We start from the raw sequence: 19,906 nt of genomic DNA, 5'->3' as shown, positions 1-19,906 counted from the left end.
GGCACTTGGCTACTATCTTTGAGAGACATACATGAATCTTTTTTTAATGTTTATTTATTTCTGAGAGACAAAGAGACAATGTTAGCAGTGGAGGGGCAGAGAGAGAGAGACACACACACACACAGAGTCCCAAGCAGGCTCCAGGCTCTACACTATCAGCACAAGATCCAATGTGGGACTTGAACTCTCGGACCGCAGGATCATGACCGGAGCCAAAGTCAGATGCTTAACTGACTGAGCCACCCAGGAACCTCTTGAGACATGCATGAATCCTAAGGTATAATCCCAACAGGACCGTTGAACATGACGTCAAGTAGATGCAAACATTCGTGATCATGTTGGCCATAGTGTCCCTGGTGAAGATCAATGTCTTCCAAAAAAATCTGATAGGATGTCTGCCTTGTCCAAGTGCGTTTTTTTTTTGAGTGTGCCCATTGTGTCTGCAGAACAGGTTATGGCCTCCAATGAGAGGTAGAATTAGATTATAAATAGTTGTCTACTTACCACGGAGAGTGGGGACCTTTGCTAAGCTCTTTAGACTGCTGAGTCCATTGTCCTAATGGATGAAGTCATGGCTGCCCTGTTCCCTGTATGTATGCATAATTATTAAGACAACCATCTCAAAGACTCTCCCTGACCTCGCCCCCTGATAATTTAAGGTGTCTCCCTAACAAGGGGTCAGGATTGTCATGCTTCCAAATGATCGGGTGATAAAGTCTCCACAAATCTTCCCAAGTGACACCGAATCAGATTGTCTCCTGTCCTCTCTAGACGTGAAAGATACATCAGCCAGATAACCGATGATTAATTAGTGCAGCACAAAGCCTCAGAGAACACAAGGGTTCCATGCCTCTCTGACGGGGACCATAGTTTGGGCCACACAAAACACCCAAGCACAAACTCAACTTTGCCTTTCCGACACAAAAACGTTGCCTGCCGATATCCACTTTCAGGGATGCCTTAACACGCACATCATTTTCGCCATGAGCAACGCCCTCAAAATAACTATGTATGGAAAATAACCAGATCAGAGTTGGAGAACCAATTGCCCCACTTTTTAGCAAAACTACATTCGTGTGATGAAACTATAGCAGATGTCAGGGAAGTATTTGATGATCTACTGTACGTAACAGCATGACAAAGCTGAGTGGGAATGGCTTCTTGCTCAACAGAGACTCGAATCCCAGAACAGGACAGAAACATCAAAATGACAAGGTGAAAGAAATGATGACAGAGGATCAGCTGAATGCATCCTCAGTGGAAATAGGGACACAGGTGAGAACACGGAACAAATTCTACCCGGGATGCTGAGGAGTGGGAGTATCTTGGAAAGGTAAGTCTTGGACTGAAATCCTGACAAGGTGCCTTGAAGGCAGGTGAGAAGGTGTGGGTTTGCTCGGAGAAATGCACACGATACAGGAGGAGACCATGAATCAGAAATTATAAAAATGCTGGGAATTTAGACATCGCTGCCCAGCCCTTGGATACTGGTGCACGCCTGCTCCGTGATTTATGCCCCAGAAAAAGAAGCAGATCGCTGTGTGTTTGCAACAAACACGTTGGAGAACACGCAAGCATCGATGGTACAGAAAAATGTGACTGCGCAGATTGATGGGCTGAGTCCTAGTTCCCGAACATGATAGCCAGCCCGGGCCGGGAAGTCTCCTCCGTGAAACATGGCCCGTTCTGACATTGTCACAACCTCTACCCAGGCTTGGAACCTAGATAGGCTTGGAGAGCAGCATGCCTCTCTTCGCAGGGACACAGAGGCATGCGTCCCGCAACTACTCCCCTGGACCTCAGCCTCGTCCACGCAGGCTCTCTGGAGGCACTAAAGACATTGTACAGTGTGACACATGGCATTAAACCCCAAACTCACAGGATTGCACATTGAGCAAATAAGTGCCCAGCTCACCCTGAATGTCAATGAAACGAGCAATGTTCGTTTTCGTGCACACATGTCCCATATCCTGCGTGGGAAGCTCTCACATGAGGAAATGTAAGTATTGCTTGTCCGGAATACTAATCTAACTAGGGCATCTGGTGTTGTCTTGAGCGACCCCGTAGACAGCTATGGTTCTGAGAGCAGATCGATTTGAAGGTTTCACAGATAACCAGTGTGAAACTGGCTAACGCAATACCCGAGCTCACCGGGAGCAAGCACACAAAGTCACCCTGCCCATAATGGCTCAGACCACTTGATAGAACTCACGGACATCCACTACTGCTCTTGGCGCACCTGGGTGGCTCAGTCGGTTAAGCATCCAACTCTTGATCTCAGCTCCCATCGTGATCTCAGGGTCGTGAGCTCAAGGTCCGTGCCCAGCATGGAGCCTACTTGAAAAAAGTCTCAGCAGATTGACAAGACAGAATTTTTTTTCTGTTTTTGAAAGGGGACCCTGTGTGTGTGTATAAGGGTGTATCTGTGTGTCCGTATATCTGGATGTGTGAACGTCTATGTGTGTGCATATGCGTTTGTGCATCGATGTGTTTTGTTGCTTGTGTGTCCCTTGTGGTGCACATGAATGCATGTTTCTGCGTGTGTCTACATGTGTGTGTGTGGTGTGTGCGTACACTCCTGTGAATGGCCACTTGATGAACCGGACAGCGGAGACAGCCCCACTAAAATCAAGACTTATGTCTCCACTAATACCACACTCTGGTGTGGGAAGTTCTGTCCTGTGAACACAAGAACCACAAGAAGGAAAGGATGGGGTCTTGCCGTTCTTTATAGAAGAAATCCTCAGCCTGGAAATCCTACAGTCACGGAACATCCAATAAAACCAATGAACCGAAAGCCTTAGGGAGCTACGCTAAGGGGATGCCTTGCAGCACCATGGCCAAGTACACGGTGTGATACAGCGGCAGGGGTGCAAACTGGGGGCTGGGGGGTTAGGGTCCGACAAAGTGGGGGTGCACAGTCATCACTGCAAAAAGGAGACAAAAAGTGTCACGTGGTGTCACAACAGGTGGAAGGCACCATCGAGAATTTGGGTGGCGAATTCCACCACGGCTCTCGTGGCCCCCAAGTGGGGCACGTCTATGTCTTACGGAGAAGAGGGTGTGAAGCAGGGCGCGGGGTGGGTCCACACACTCAGGCAGCATCCAGACTGATCGGGGGAACAGCCCTACAGGGTCTTCAGGTTCCGAGAACCCAACCCCTCCCCACACCTCCAACAAGACGGACCTGATCTGCTCCAACACAACCAAAGGCACATAACCTTCCCCGTGGCCCCACACCCGGGAATCGCACTGAAAAAGAGGCAACCAAAACTTCGATGCAAGGAAAGTAACTGGACCCCGGAAAAGATTCCATGATCCAAAAGACAGACGTCCTTCTAAAAATTCGGAATATGCCAGGACACAGAATTCTGCCTAAAGCAGAGAAGCGGTGCTCAAACCTCTAACGGATGTCATCAGCAGACCTTTGGGACTGGCCATGGGTGGGGGCGCCACGCAGAAGAAGCAATGACACTTGGCGAGGAGACATCATTCTTGCATTAAACCCCGTAATGGTCAATGTGATGAAAACCCACCGGACGTGGGATGGAATTCATGAAGGACCCGTGGGAAGAGCGGAGCGTGTGGGCAGACAAACGTTTAATGATGAAAAGTGTCCGTAATGAAAGGCATTCCAGGAAGACAAGAAGGAACACAGCCACACACACAAATTCACAGGCCCACGAAAATCCAAGAAAAACCAGAAGTCTGTCTTCATGAGTCCCGACGACAGATTCAAACGCCTATTGCCTCAGAATCCCATAAAATGATGGGAAGGGATGCATCCTGGTCACTTGTGTGCTCGTTTTCAGCTTCAAGTGTCAAGAATAAACCCAGAGCTACAGAGACAGGGAAAGAAAAACAGAGGAGGTGCCCATTTAATGGAAATACCTCTGTCCTTACTTGGGAGGAGTAGACGGGGATGTTTGGACGCTCACAGGTACAGCCGTGGACGGTGTCCAGGTTTCTTGGGACGCCTGAAACAGAGAACCAGAAAGTTGGTGTCTGATAACAACAAACATTCATTCTGTCGTCATTCTGGAGACCGGAAGTTCGGGATCCGGGTGTCGCAGGGCTGGCTCCCCCTGCAGTCTCTGGGGAATGGCTGTCCCATGTGTGTGTCCCCACTTTGGGGGGCTGGAGGCCATCACAAGCGTCCTCGACATGTCCCACGTCTGATTCCACGTCTCAACGGCCTTCTCCCTGTGTGTGTGACTGTGTCTGAATTTCTCCTTTTGTGTAGGAACACCAGGCATACGGGGGTCATGTCCCACTCAGTCCCGGATGACCCTACCTTAGCACAGCCAATTACACCTGCACCAACCTGGTTTCCAAACAAGGTCACCTTCTCATCTGCAGGAGTGGGGAATTAGGGCTTCAGCATGTGATTTTGGCACAAGGGATGACATCCAACCCACAGGACATGCTCAAGCCTCAACGTCGACAGATACAGACACGCACACATCAAGACATCTGTCTATCTCTGGACTGTGACCCACTGTCCTGTCACCTCCAGAAGGTCCCCTCTCTCAAAGGCCCATTGCACACACCCCTGCCTCCAAACCCTATGCCAGGAACCTGCTTCCAATGACCCGTCGTGCCTGACCTTTGAACGTCAGGTGCGTCACGGTCGGAACAAGCTTTGCCACCCGCCTTCTGCATTCACAGGGCCCGGGGTGGGGGGCCCTCCTTCAACAAACCCAGGTTCCCAGCTCGTCACTTCAAGACGGAACCATACATCCAGGTCCTATTTCATGCCTTGGCTCCCTTGAGCCCCCATTCCACAGCGTTTGGGAAACCAGCGTTGGCTGGCTGTTGACTGTGGTTTCCTCCCAAATTGCATTTCTTCCGGTACAGATGCATTTACAAGTCACAGTTTCTTCCGAACGCTGCTAGGGTATCAGAGCCGCCTTCTTTCCATGCACTTTTTTTAAATATTTATTTTTGAAAGAGAGAGAGAGACACAGAATGAGCAGGAGGAGAGGCAGAGAGAGAGGGAGACAGTATGAGCTGGTGACCTAACCGGACACTCAGCTGACGGAGCCCGCAGAGGCCCCCCCCAATGGACTTCTTGTTTCACTAAGTATATTGTAGCCCGAGTGGCGGCTCTGTTGTGGCCACATTTCCACGTCCCCACGCCCATTTCCTCCAGGCAAAACAGGACTTGAAATGCAAAGCGCGGGTTCCGTGGAAAGTACCGATCATTCGCCTCGGGAATCCTGCCCAGGAGACCCGGTGGCTGTGATGAGCGACCCTCACACACCTGCTAGCCTCCTGCAGGAAGGAATGTGCCAGCATTTTCACCGACACACCGGGAGGCATGAAGGAGGGTCCACGCAGAGCCTCTTTTCTCTACTCTCGCCACATGTTGGTAGTTTGTTTTAGCTCAGACCAGACACCTGCCTGCTGTGATCAGGAGCGAGAGAGTCAGACCAGGACCACAGAGGCTCCTACAAATGGGTAACACATCGCTGCCCCCTCCAACCCTGACTGGCGGCTTCGGGGTGGCCCCAGAGACCCTCTGCCGTGTCCAGATTCCCGTCCAGCTGCTGCCGGTAACCTTTCCATTTGCTCAAAGCCATGGATGGGTTCAAGGCACTGCTGTCAGAGGCGCAGAGTCCTGAGGGCTTCCGGATCTCCTGGAAGAAGACTCTGCATGTAAACGGCGGGGAGGGCTGTGGGATTGCTGGTGCAGTTTCTCCAGTTGGACTGCAGAGGACTCCACTCGACTCCCTCGTCTTACGATAGGTGTCTACCGCATCCGTCCCAGCTGCTTGGACATCCTGAAAACACGCTTAGAACTTGATCCCAACCTTTCTTACCCCCAGAACTTCTCAAGCCCTGAATCAATTCCTCGTGGAACCCTCTCAACCTGCGATGTGTGTCCGTCATAAGCAGCCACACTGTGACAATGTCATGTGGTTCCACCCAACAGGCCTGCCCCTGTCCCTGTGGGCAGGAAGCCGAGTGCCGTTTGGAGAAAGACAATCACTGGGAAATGCTGGGAGGCTAACATCCATGCTGACCTGTCTCCACCTGCGCAGGCAGATGCCCGTGTGCAATGATGGTGCCGTCACTGCCGCCCAGAGACGGGACTGAGCGTCACGTGCAGGTAGAAAGTGAGCTTAGTCTCTGTCGATCCACCAGGATATTAAATTACAGCGACTACGTAGGGAGTGTGACGGGGTAATTACGGACACGTTGCTGCTGTAGGCTCAAAGATCCCACAACCGTGTAGAGCAGGGGAAGGGGGAAGATGTTGGATCTGGGAAAGCAAGGAGAGAATTAATAGACACCTCAGTTCCCGGCGGGCAGCATTTTAGCAGCCCGCCTCTCCATGCTCCTTCCTATGTCTTCCTTATTTATTTTTACGATGACAGACAAGTTCGCTGTCACGCTCCTCAAGAGTAGACGATTCAAATACCCCGAAATATTTGCTCGTCTGGCAAATTTGCCGTGAACACCGAAGCACGTGGCACAGAGGCCCCTGGCTCCTTGCAGGCATGTTGTGGTGACAAAGGTGCATCCCTTTAACTTTTTGTAAACATTTGGCACAGACGATGGGTACCATCAGCACGGCATGAATCACACCGTTATTCAAGGGCGCTGGGAGATGCAGACTTGTTCTTGCCGACGAATACTTTACTAGAGAGAAGACAGAAAGCGTTCCCAAGGACGCAAAGGGAATGAGAGTTTGCAAAAGTAGCGTCGACCGCGGGCAGGGGTGTTGCAGGGCGCGGGAGGCAGGCAGGACCGCCCTCGGTCCCCCAGGAAGGCTTTTCTTCTCTTAGCTGAAAGAGTCAGGATTCCTACACCCAGGGCACAAGTACTCACGTGCGTGGGGTGAGGACGCGCAGGGGACGGTCTCACACGTAGGACGGTATTGCCTCACCCACAGCCCGTCAGGTGCACCCAGAGTCGTGATTAAGAGCTCACTGTCATGTCAGGAAATGCGGAGCCCGTGTTTTGCTGTGGAAACGATCGTTCCGTGTCCCGCTGGCAAAGAAATGCATTTTCATGCTCATCAGCTCACAGCTCAGAAGTTCTCCTTAAAAACCGCGAAAGTGGGGCTTGCAGAACCCATGCGCCCACCCCTGGGGTGCAACTCGAGGCTGAACTACTCACCGTGAGGGTCAACAGCTTCGTCCAGACAGCACGCAGCCCCCCACCGTTTCTGGGGAAGCAAGTCTCTGCAGCTGCCGCGTCCCTGGGCAAGAATCTGCCAAGTTTCAGGCACGCACCCCGTCACCAGGGCGCTTCCTTCAAGCCTTCCCCACAGAGCATTCTTCTTCTTCTTTCTCTTTAAATCAACAGTCGACTGTACTTTATCATTGTCCATGAGTCATAATTTGCAAAGTGAGGCCAGTGGGATGAGCCTCAGAGACAGGGATTCCTGAAATTTTCTTGGAGTTTCTGCCATGCATTAAAAAAAAATTATCTGTAGTATGAGGTGGGGCTGAGAAAGGAAGGCCGGTGTAGGGAACACAGACACGGCTCATTCAGGAGCCGTGCTCCCCGCTTTGGCTCCTTTTAGGCATGTACGGTTTCCATTTTCTTCACTTCTTAGGGGGCTATTTCTACCGTAGGTTGTGATTCGGACCTGTTCTCCTTGAGTGGTAAAGTTCTGTAAATCTGTGTCAACCAATGAGGAAAATGACACTGGAGTCTTAAGTGGGACATTTAGGGCTATATTTAAGGAATATATACATATATTCTTTAAACTGTATTATATTACACTATACTATGTAATATTGATCTATATTATACCTATACTATAGTATGTTATATTATACTATACAACATTATATTATCATCCATTATATTATACTATATTATATTATACTAAACTATAGTATCTTATACTATGTTATATTATATGACACTACACTCCATTATATTATACTATATTTTGTTATGCTACACTATGTTATAGTATACTGCCTTATATTATATTATGCTATACTATATTGTATTACATTATACTATACTATAATATACTCCATCATATTACACTATATTATGTTATACTATACCAAACTATATTATACTACACTATGCTATATTATACTATACTGTGTTCCATTATATTATACTATACTATATTATGTTATGGTATACTATGCTATAGTATACTACATTATATTATATTATGCTATACTATATTGTATTACATTATACTATACTATATTATACTATACTGTTTGTATTACATTATACTATACTATATCATATTATACTCCATTATATTATATTATGTTATACTATTCTAAACTATATTATACTATACTATACTGTGTTCCATTATATTATATTATACTAAATTATGTTACATTGTACTGTGTTATACTATATTATAGAATATCGTAGTATGTTATGCTATTCTATATTTTAGTATTCTATATTAGGTTGTATTGTACTACCTTATACTATATTATATTACAAGTCTATATTATACTTATATTGTATTATACTATACTCTATTATATGATTCTATATTATACTCTACTCCATTATATTATACTATATTGTATTGTATTTTATTATATTACATTAATCTGTACTATACTATGCTAGGTTATACTATAGTATGTTACATTGTATTATATTATACTATACAATATTATTATATATATTGTATATATTTCTACTAGCCATTAGTCAAAGTCAATGCTCAAAGCAGGAATAGAAAAGGAGAGATCCAGAAAACAAAGTCCTCTTTGCCAGTTTGAATGTGGGTCAAGACAGGAAATTGCTAAACGGCAGCATGAATGCCTACCTCCATGTCTCTGTAGAACCTGCTGGCGAATGTCGGCAATTTGGGAAACTGAGCCTTTGTGTTGCGTCACGGGAAGCCGGCCACAGCCGCAACCCCCGTGGATGAGGACGTTTGACTTTCCAACAAGAGGATGGAGAAATCTCAGGAGGACTTGGAGTTAGCACAGTGGGTGATTATGACCTAATTAGTCCAGAAAGACTGCAACAGTGGTGACTCAGGACCGGACATCTTGGAACCTTGAATCCAGAAGGAAGGGACCATGACGGCAGCTCCCCCCATCGGGCCAGCCTTTTCCAAGCTGCACAAAGATGCTGGCACCACAGGCTTCGGGAAGCAGAGACCTCCTGGATGAGCGGGGGCTCCATCTTGTACATACTCCGCATATAAAGAGAGGCCATTGTTTATAATACGCACGCAGGGCACATTTATGTACACACCATATATACAGTCCATGATTATCTTCACTCCACACATATGTATCATATATATATTCCATACACATATATACACCCACTCCACACATATACCACATCTATATGCTCCATATAAATATTCATATATATACACACACCATATATATAAACACATACCATATAGAGAAGGAATGTATGTGTATAGTGTTATCTCTGGCTGCACACCATCTTGAATTGTATATCATTGTATTACATATTCTGCCACATATATTGAATGATATTATCAGTTCATATATGATAAATACACAATTACATATTACATATGTGTATATGTACAATACCTACCAGGCGTACATAAATTTCCTTTCATGTCTTGCCTTACGATCCGTCCAGAAGCGTCTGATTGTCCGCCAAATCCATTATTCCACAGCACACCCCTCACGCCTTCTGGCTGCCATAGGGGAAGGTGATGGCTGCTTGCAACCACGCGTTTATGAAACACTGTCTTTTGGAGAAGGGCTTCCTTCAACATCTCTGATGAAACAGGGACAGGAAGAGACAGGCAAACGTGTGTCCCCACAGACCCACTGCCCCCAAGGAGAGGGAAGTGTCACAATGAAAACCAGGAGGTCAACTAGCAGGCACCAGAGAACCAGCAGAGAAATCCCAATGCGTTTGCTACAGTAAGTATTGCCTATAACTTGTAGCTTTGTAAACGGCATGTCCAGATTACCCTTACTCTTCGAGAGCATTCTCCGGCCACTGAAAGACGCACGTGGTCTGGAGCCCAGCTGGCTTCTTTCTTCGCCGCCCTAAGAAATGACCCCAGACTTGGTGGCTTCCAGAGCCCAATGCATTGTCTTGTATGTCTAGAGGCCAGAATCCTGCACTGGCTCCCGGCTGCCCAAAACCAAGCTGGGGTCAAGGATGCGCTCCCCCCCACAGCCCTGCACGCACTCAGCTCCTGCTGTGAGAAGCTAAGAAAGTAAACACGAAAAATCTACCACACGGGTTCCAAGTCCAAATCAAAGCTGAAACGACACACGATGTGTGACAATGAGTCCCGGGTCAGAAAAGGCAAAACCAGCTCCCTGGAGGCCCGGGCAGAGGAGAGGCACCCTCTGCCGGGTGTCTCTGGGGGGCTCCTGCCCTGGAAGCCAGCCAGGATGGGCTCAGAGGGCGCCCGCCGGGTGCATTCGGAGGGACGGCAGGGAGCAGGGGGATTCTCTCCTGCACAAACCAGGGGAGCCTGGAGCCTCACGCACGCCCAGGGGAGGGCTGCCACGGCCCCCTGTCCTGCTGTCCTCCGGGGAAGCTGGGGGGCCTGGGCCCAGACAGAGCATCTTGGGGAGCCTGATGGACGTCAGCTTGCCCATCAGTGCGGACATCATCAGCTTGGGCCTGAGGGGCATCAGCGTCCCCTGGGCCAGCTCGGGTCACTCCCACCACCTTGGGCTGGTTCCCAAAACACGGTGTGACCCGGAATGAAGGAAGAGGGTGCGATGACTCAGGACGGCCGCGGGAAGGAAAGTCCCTGCTGGCAAAGGGGCTGCATGCAAACTGGGACTCTTTTCCTTCCTGTTTCTGAGGCCACTAAGCCCTCTGTCCTCACGATGAGAACCGTCTCCTTTTCTGACCCAGACTCTCCGCCTCCAATATTTTACACTTTATATACAACTTACATATATTATATACAATGTATTATATTTATTATATATCGTAGTATGTGTTTATATCATATATTATATTCACTATATAGTGTATGTAAATATTTATCATATGTATATGTAATATATTTATCATATACTACATGTATGTGTTTATATCATATTGCATTATATTTATTATATATTGTATGTGATATATTTATTATATGTTATATGTAATATATTTAGTATATATTATATGTATTCTATTTATTATAACAACATAATATTAATATAGTATAACATAATAGACATTTGACATAAATTATATACTTATATATTTTAATATGTATTTATACACAAAATATATATTCATATATATTATATTTATACACTATATAAATTATAAATTATCATAGCGCATGTTTATGGCATTTATACATTTGGATATATAAAATGTATATATTTACATATAAATTATCTAAAATAAATTACATACTACGTATAACTTACAAGTTAAAATATAACTTACATACATTGTATATGATATATAAAATAAATACTTATATTTTATATATGGGTTTATATATTTTTATATATAAACTATTATATAATATATTTAATTATATATATTTTGTAGACAGTTGTTATTACCTTTTATATTTATTTTTATTTATTATTCGTTTATTCTATGTGTACTCAAAACTGGATCTCACAACCAGACCTCATAAGACATGGAATTTGCAGAGCCTGAGAATCGTGTTCATGTTTTTATTTTCCTATGAATTACGTGTCTGAAACATGAAGCATCGTCTTTGGGGGGAAAATGTATTTTCATAACAAAAACATGCAATTTAAATCATTGCTCCAGTTGTTTCTTTTATTTTTTTAAATGTTTATTTTATTTTTGAGAGAGAGACACAGACAGGGAGCGAGGGAGGGGCAGAGAGATAGGGAGACACAGGATCCAAACCAGCTCCAGGCTTGCAGCTGTCAGCACAGAGCCCGGCACGGAACTCGAACCCACGAACCGTGAGATCATGACCTGAGCCGAAGTCAGACTCTCAACGGACTGAGCCACCCCAGCAGCCCACAATTTGTTTTCTTCTTAATTAAAAAAAATTGTTTTAAGTATGGAACGTGGCCAGAGTCCAACCTCCTGACCCTGATACCATGACCTGAGCTGACACCAGCTGCCGAGGTGCCTAAGGCACTGAGCCACCCTGGGGCCTGTGTTCTTGCTTCACCATAAGTGAGTATGAACAAGTCTAAGGTATTATTTATATTATTTTACTGCAAGTCGTCGCTATCAAGAAACGGAGCCAAACCACAGATCCTGCAAGGACCCAGCCCACACCCTGAGCCAGCTGCACGGAGAGACTTTGCACTGTTAGAAAGTGAAGTTCAAGGGCACCTGGGTGGCTCAGTCGGTGAAGCGTCCAAGTTCAGCCCAGGTCGTGGTCTCTGGTTCATGAGTTCGAGCCCCGTGTCCGACTCTGCACTGACAGCACCGAGCCTGCTTCAGATCCTCTCTCTTTCTCTCTGTCTCCCCCTCACCACTTGCACAGCCTCTGTTTCTCTCAAAATAAATTAATTCATTTTAAAAAGCTTTTTTATAAAACAGAAATTGTGTGTAAGTATTTCATATGGTAGAGAAGTATGATCTCGTCACCACCAGAAGAATTTGGAGCTAAAAGCAGTAAAAGAAAATGGAGGTGCTACACGAGAGAAAAAAAATTCACAGAGAAGAAGTTGATTAAATATTCTGACTCGTAATGGGAAGCTTTTTCGTATTTGGATCTTTTTTTTCATAGTTTATTGTCAAGTTGGGTTCCATTCAACACTTAGTGCTCATCCCCACAAGTGCCCTCCTCCATGTCCATCCCCCCTCCCCCATCAGCCCTCACCTTGTTCTCAGTAGTCAAGAGTCTCTCATGATTTGCCTCCCTTCCTCGATTTGTATCTTTTTTTAAGAAAACACGGGCAAGATTGGATCCCGAATAAACAAGGATTGATTGTGCTGGAAAGTATTGAAATGTGAGTCTAACAGTGTTATCTTTAAACATCGGGATTCACAAAGCACTAGGATGGCCATTAAACTCTCCCGTGGGCACGGGGACAAAGCCAAAGAAAGAGCTGGGAAATCACACACGTGAGTGGCCACCAGACCCCTTATCCAGGCAGGACTCTGGGAATTCCTGAAACAGTGTGAAACTCGTTTTCCCCAGGTGGAAATGGGGGTCATGGGGCGTGTTCAAAAACACACTCGTCCCTGCCGCATGAGCTAGCCCTCACGGTGGGCCACTTCCCTCCGACTTGGGGAACGCAGTCCCCAGAAACTGGAAGACCGGCCACAGCCCTCCAAGCTCCCACTTACAGCCCACGAGTTCTTTCTAGTCCTTGAGAATCAGTGTTCTGCTCACGTGCTCTGCAAGTTCGTCACAGGAAACATATCAGAACAGAACACGGCCCGCAAACATCCCGTTGGGTCATTTTGTCACGGAAAGATGCACTACAGGAAGAACACACCTTCCACGTGTGGCTTGATGCATTTCCACTGCGAGAATGCAACACACAGCAAACGTGCGACACATATGCTATTGCTTTTTCCCTTTTTCTTTCAACATTTGCAGGATTTCAGCTTTGTTGCTGCTCTAATTCCATAAGATGAAGTGTGTGTCTCAGCAGGAAAACTTCTATGGGGAAAATGAGGACAGAAATAGATCTGAGGAAAACAAAGAATGTATACAGTTCAGTGTCTACAATAGGAGTTTCTTCAAAGGTATTTGTTAGACGGTCAAGGACGAGTGTCAAAATCTAATTTATTAAGGGGTACCTGGGGGGCTCAGTTAAGTGTCCAACTTTGGCCCAGGTCATGGCCTCATGGCTGTAAGTTTGAGCCCCTTGTCGGGCTCTGTGCTGACAGATCAGCGCCTGGAGCTACTTCTGATTCTGTGCCCCTTCCTTGCTCAAGCTTTGTCTCTCTCTCTCTCAAACACAAACATTAAAATAATTTTTTAACCTAACTTATTTAGACTGGATATTATGCACTTTCAAGATGCATCAGTTTAATTATTTTTAATTTATTCAATTATTTTGGAAAGCAAGAGAGAGGGTGCACGACTGGGAGAGAGGCAGAGAGAGAGGGAGGGAGGGAGAGAATCCCAAGCAGGCTCCACACTGTCAGCACAGAGCCCGATGGGGTCTTGAATCCCGAACCTGTGAGTTCAGACCTGAGCCAAAATCAAGAGTCAGACACTTAGCTGACTGAGCCACTCAGGGGCCCCTACATCAGTTTTATTTTTAAATAATGATATCTACAAAACCAATGCCTGCCACCACGTGACAATGCAACGAAAAAGTTCTAAGTCGATTCATAAACATTTTAGAAGGTGCATTTTTAAATTATGAATGTGATTCTGTCACAATTTACACACAATAACATGGATGGGTTTTGAGTGTGGAGACCAATGACACGTGACAAAGAAAACAGTGTTTTTAATGTTACAGCCATGTAACCACCATGAAAATCTAACTGTCCATCTGCAAATCCAAGCCGTAGGCAACCACAGAGTTGTTTCCTGCGACTCTAGATTACATTGGTTTTTTTCTACAGTTTCCTATAAATAGAAGATGCTATAACACTAGACATACTCTTTTGGTGCCTTATTCCTTACTTTGAGGACCATGGGCTTCAAATTCCACTATGGGTCTTATACATCTGTGGTCTCTTCTTGTTGACTGCTGAATACTATTCCATCCTACACAATTTGTTTGTGTCTTTTTCTATAAATGAACAATAGGATCTCTGTTATTCTCACCACGCACTGGAAGTAATTAATGGCTATGACAAATGCAGTGTTTACAGGAAAGCTCAACGACCAATGTTTAGGAGAAAGAAAAAAATTCTGATAAAAATGTGGGAAGGACTTGGTTCCATAAGGAAGCAAATCAGGGCTTGACTATTGTGTTTGGAAACCAATGTGTCCTATTGACACTCTTGTACAAGGCTTTTCATGACCTTGTGTTTGATTCCTCTTGGGTAAGTACCCTTGGAATGCATGGCTTCCTAAGTGCGTTTTCACTAGTATCTTCTCTCGATGCCAAATCCACTTGAAACCTTCCCACAGGGAACCTGTGCTGGATTAATCCTTTTACAGGGTGATACCCTACACCCAACTCTTTGTATTCTGTCCTGGAAACCCTTAAGCTTTTAAGGAAGCTTCGACTGACAGTGGAAGGAGCTAGCTGGTGCAAGACACGAACATTAACCTCACGGGTGGCAGAGAGCAAGTCACAGATGCAGCCATGTGCAGGCAGTGTGAACGCTGCGCATGCAACGGGTCTCACAAACCCTATACAGTCTTCCGTCTGCAGGAAATACCCTTGCTTTCTGCTTCATGCTTCTAGCAAGTTCATGAGCCTAAATGCAGAATATGTTTGATATAAGTGAGTCCCCCAAACACCCACCCCACCAAAATAAATACCTCTCCCATAATTCTATGTCATTTGTAGACACAATCTTCTTCGTATCTAAGTGAAGAAACCATAAACACACCAGCCATGTCAGACGGCATGTAAATGGTATATTTCATGGGGCATAATAACAGGACCTTATTTTGAAATTGTGTGATGCCTTGACAAAGTTTTCATTTGTCAAATCACTCACTCAGTCAAAAGTTTCTTTCTCCGTAACCTTAATTGAAGCCCTAGGACCATTAATACCTTCTCCTTGCCCACTCTGAAAAATGTAATCATCTTTACCTCTTTCCTATCCACCCAGTGTTACATCCTACTTTCTTAAAGAGGGATACAAATATGACAATTCTTCCAGGGAGCCTTCCAGGGATGCCAGGGGTAGCAGCGACATCCACCTTTTGACCTATTTTATGAGAAGCCATGCGTATGACTGAGGCATACTCTTTCCTAAAACACAGTGACGATTAGAAGCAATTTTGTGAGACCAAGAGGTGAATTTCCATACTCAATGGAGGTGAAATTCTTGTGGTTACTTTAATGGCATTAATAGTTGTGTGTCATTTATGTCGTAAGTCAATTCAGGATCCCTATTTGAACCTGTAGTGAGGAGGGATGATTATCTAAATCTTCCACATGAGATTACAAGGTTACCAGCAGATGACTCTCCTCAGAGATGGGAGAAGTTTGGCCCTGGGGCTCGGTTTACTCAGTAAGGTTGGGGAGCTTATGTCTCTTAAGCAAAAAATAATCCTGCTCTTCCACGTGTACAAAGATCCTTAGGAGTAAGAACTTATACACTCTTACTTGTTCATCGACACTTAGAAATTTCCTGGATTCACCCATGAAACTGAGCCACAGAAATGTAACTCTGTCATGAGGACGGCTGAACTGGCTCATTGCAGTCAGTCTGATGCCCAAAACCAATGACTCCGAACCATTGCTCTGACTTCTACTTCAAGAACCAGTGAGCAAGCTCTTGACAGACCTGTCTTCTCAGAGATCAAAGCTACGGTCTCCACCCTAAATGCAAAATAAATGGAGTGAGAGCAGGTTTTAAAACTTTTCATCGAGAGTCCTTGAATAAACAAAAACATCAACACTCTTGATGAATAGAACAGAAACCAGAATCCCCATGCTTCAGAATATCCAAACGTACTCAGCATATACAGTCAAGGGAGTGTGAGCCACTCCCAAGAATAAAACAAACAAAACTACTAGCAGAACCTAATTCTAACATGACCTAAACAAGGACTTTAATGCAACAGTGAACTTCATGCCTAATGAGATAATGAAAACTAAGTTCACAACAAAAACAAAGATAGTAAAATTCAGCAAAGAAATAATAACCATCAAATTTGAACTAAAGGTAAATTCTAGAATCAAACTATACAACATATATATTGTGAATGCCTAAAATCTAAATAGAGCTCAGAGGGAAGAGAGTCAATAATTTGAAAACAGATCAGCAGAAATTATCCAATTTTCCGATCAGGGAGAAAAAAAACTTTAATGAGGTCTTACGAAACAATATGAAAAAGTCTCAACTGGAGTCGTACAGGTCAAGGGAGAGTGAAAACAATAGAAACATTATTTGAATAAATTAGAAAATTTTCAAAATTTTGTGAAAGCCAAAAATTTCCAAATTCAGGAAGCTCAGGAAAAACTCACATAGGATGAATATGAAGAAAAACATGTGTAGGCACATCATAAACAAAATGCTAAAAGCCAAATGTAGAAGGAAAAATCTCGAAAGTAGTCCAAGAAAAAGGCTACATGAGATCCAAAGGAACATCAGTTCCAAAGACTGCCAAATATTTGTGAAAAACACAGAGACAGAGGGATCAATATATCTGAAGTATTAAAATAAAATTAAAATCGACAGGGGCACCTGGGTGGCTCAGTCAGCTAAGCGTCCAACTTCGGTTCAGGTCAGATCTCAAGTTCATAGGTTCAAGTCCCGCATCGGGCTCTGTGCTGACAGCTCGGAGCCTGGAGCTGCTTTGGATTCTGTGTCTCCCTCTCTCTCTGCCCCTCCCCCACTAATTCTCTGTCTCTCTGTCTCAAAAATGAATAAAACTTTTAAAAAATTAAAAATAAATAAAGTAAAATAAAATAAATATCAACTGATAAATATGGAACCTGTGAAAGTACCTGTCAAAAATGCAGATGGGATACCATTTTTAGACGGATCTTAAGGAAAGAGGTAAAGCAAGAGAACCCATTCTCTAAGCACTTGCACTACAAAATACTGAAGTCATATCTTGAGTCTGAAGGGTAATAATGCCCAATGAAAACACAAATCCCCAGAAAGATACAAAAACCATGAGAAATAGTCAATACTGAGCTAAGCAAATAAGACTACTTTTTTTCTCTTAATTTCTTTAAAATATAAGTTTGGTTTAAAGCAAAATAATTATATTACCTGGGTAACATACATGGTCGTGATACATATAACACCTAGGGCATAAAGAATGAGGGAGGCTGGGAAATCAATACATAAGGTAGTAAAGTTTCTCCATTTTATGGGGAATGATATGAGAATTTCATTAGACCAGAAGCTAAACATGTATAGTATGATTTCTAGCTCCATCACTAAAAAGTGCAAAGAGAAATATAAAAAAGACCAAAGATAAAAGAAGATTCTAATTTTTTTAATGTTTATTTTTCAGAGAGACAGAGAGACAGTGTGTGAGTGAGGGAGGGTCAGAGAGACGGGGAGACAGAATCCAAAGCAGGCTCCAGGCATTGAGCTTCAGCACAGAGCCCGACGCGGGGCTCAAACCCATGAACCGTGAGATCATAACCTGAGCCAAAGTCGGATGCTCAACCGACTGAGCTACTCAGGTGCCCCCAAAGAATATTCTAATAGAAAAGAAAATAATCAGGTAACCCAAGGAAGACAGAGCATAGCAACAGAGGGCTCAAACAGAACCGGGAGACCCAAACCCAAGGATATCAATAATTACACTAAACGTTAATGGACAAATCATTCCAATTAATACCATAGATAATCAGAATGAATAAAAACAAGGAAGATCCAGGGCACCTGGGTGGCTCCCTCAGTCAAGCCTCTGACTTCAGCTCAGGTCATGGTTTCAGGTCATGGGTTCAAGCCCCGTGTCGGGCTCTGTGCTGACAGCTCAGAGCCTGGAGCTGCTTAGAATTCCATATCTCCCTCTCTCTCTGCTCTTCCCTTTTTCATGCTCTATCTCTCTCTGGATCAAAAATAGATAAAACATTAAAAATTTTTTAAAAAGAAGATCCAAATATATGACATCTAGAAGAGAGGCACTTTTTTTTAACTAATGTATTTTTTATTTGAGATTAGTTGACAGACAATGAGAAGCACTTTCAATATAAAGCCACACATTGGTTAACCTGATGTGAAAAAGTGCATCGTTTAAATCCTAAGCAATTTTAATGTAATGAAGCTTTAATATTAAGGCATAGTTTATTTCAGCTTAACTGGACTTCAAGATAAAGAGCATTTACACTTACAGACGTAAAGAGGGAAACTGCATATCAATCACATATTCGACTCATCAGGAAAACCGTTGTTTTAAAGGCTTCTAATACCAGAGAGCTTCAAAATACTTGAAAACAGAGTTAAATGAAGAGAAAAAAACGTTCCAAAATAATGGCTGTCTGTGTTTTTAAAAATGTCAGCATCGCTCTCAAATAACAGGTATGTCACTCTGGGTTGATAGTTTTCTCTCCAAAGTTTGCGGACATTATTCTATCTCTTATACCTCCCCTTTTGTTTTAATTCTTTGCAATTCGTAGGAAATTTGATTGATTTGAAGATCTTTTCTTGGTCCTCTGTAATGTGTAGTTTTCCCATGATTCTTCAAGGTGTGGATTTATTTTTGTTTATCCTGTTTAGAACTGTTCTCCAAATGTGATTCCTGAATGCCTCTCATCAATTAAAAACTCCGTCATCCATTTTTTCCCCTCATTTTAAATATGGTGCCTTCTCTACAGTTCCTATTCTGTACTTTGGGGAATATGATGAATCGTCGCTGACAAGAATTCCAACATTCATGACAATAGCGCTGACTTAGTGCATTCTGCACACAGGTGATTTCCGGTGAATCGAGGCGTGTGAGGGTCACGGCTACGCCGTGCAGTAGACACCAGTTTCCCACAATTTACACACGAAAACACCGAGACGCAACACACCCCATCAACACTTAACAGGAATCAGAGCCAATATCTGCAGGCGGACATTTCGTCAGCAGGAAGAGAAGGAAAGAAGAAAAGTCAGGAAATCAAAAAGCAAAAAGTAGTGTGCTCCCCTCCCATTTTCACAAGCAGCGTCTTCTTTAGGCTGTATCGATCTGCTTCAGGGTGAAACAAAATGATTGGCCACAAAAATAAGACGTCTGGATTGAGGATCCGCAAGTAGAAGTTTCTACAGTTACGTAAAAACGATGCCATCAGACCTACCATTTCTCGTCCTGTTCTGTGAACCGCAGTTGTACGGAAATCTGCAGGAGGTCTCCTAGCACTATGTTTTTGCTTGGACCCTGGCACAATTATGTAAACACATAACACAACAAATGCTCTACTCCAGGGGCACCAGTGTCCAGACC

The 19,906-nt window shown here is 44.2% G+C and overlaps 1 protein-coding gene across 16 annotated transcripts in view; it reads right to left on the bottom strand.

Moving 5' to 3' along the window:
- Positions 1-9,694, bottom strand: part of ARSF (arylsulfatase F) — a 33,110-nt gene extending 23,416 nt beyond the window's left edge. For 4 of the 16 annotated variants that reach the window (XM_029930739.1, XM_029930752.1, XM_029930745.1 and 1 more), the window contains exons 1-5: positions 9,535-9,694; positions 8,777-9,151; positions 7,126-7,632; positions 6,835-6,996; positions 3,892-3,977 (exon numbers count right to left, since the gene is read on the bottom strand). The gene's annotated coding sequence lies outside the window, so the exon portion shown is untranslated. Of the gene's footprint in view, positions 1-3,891; positions 3,978-4,700; positions 5,922-6,834; positions 6,997-7,125; positions 7,695-8,776; positions 9,152-9,534 lie in introns of those variants that run through there. The other 12 variants (XM_029930740.1, XM_029930743.1, XM_029930742.1 and 9 more) reach the window with 8 other exon arrangements.
- Positions 9,695-19,906: the final 10,212 nt, after the last annotated feature.

The sequence above is a fragment of the Suricata suricatta genome, chromosome X (genome assembly GCF_006229205.1).
Source record: "Suricata suricatta isolate VVHF042 chromosome X, meerkat_22Aug2017_6uvM2_HiC, whole genome shotgun sequence".
In the NCBI taxonomy this organism is placed as follows: Eukaryota; Metazoa; Chordata; class Mammalia; order Carnivora; family Herpestidae; genus Suricata; species Suricata suricatta.
This window is presented reverse-complemented; position numbering and strand designations above follow the sequence as displayed.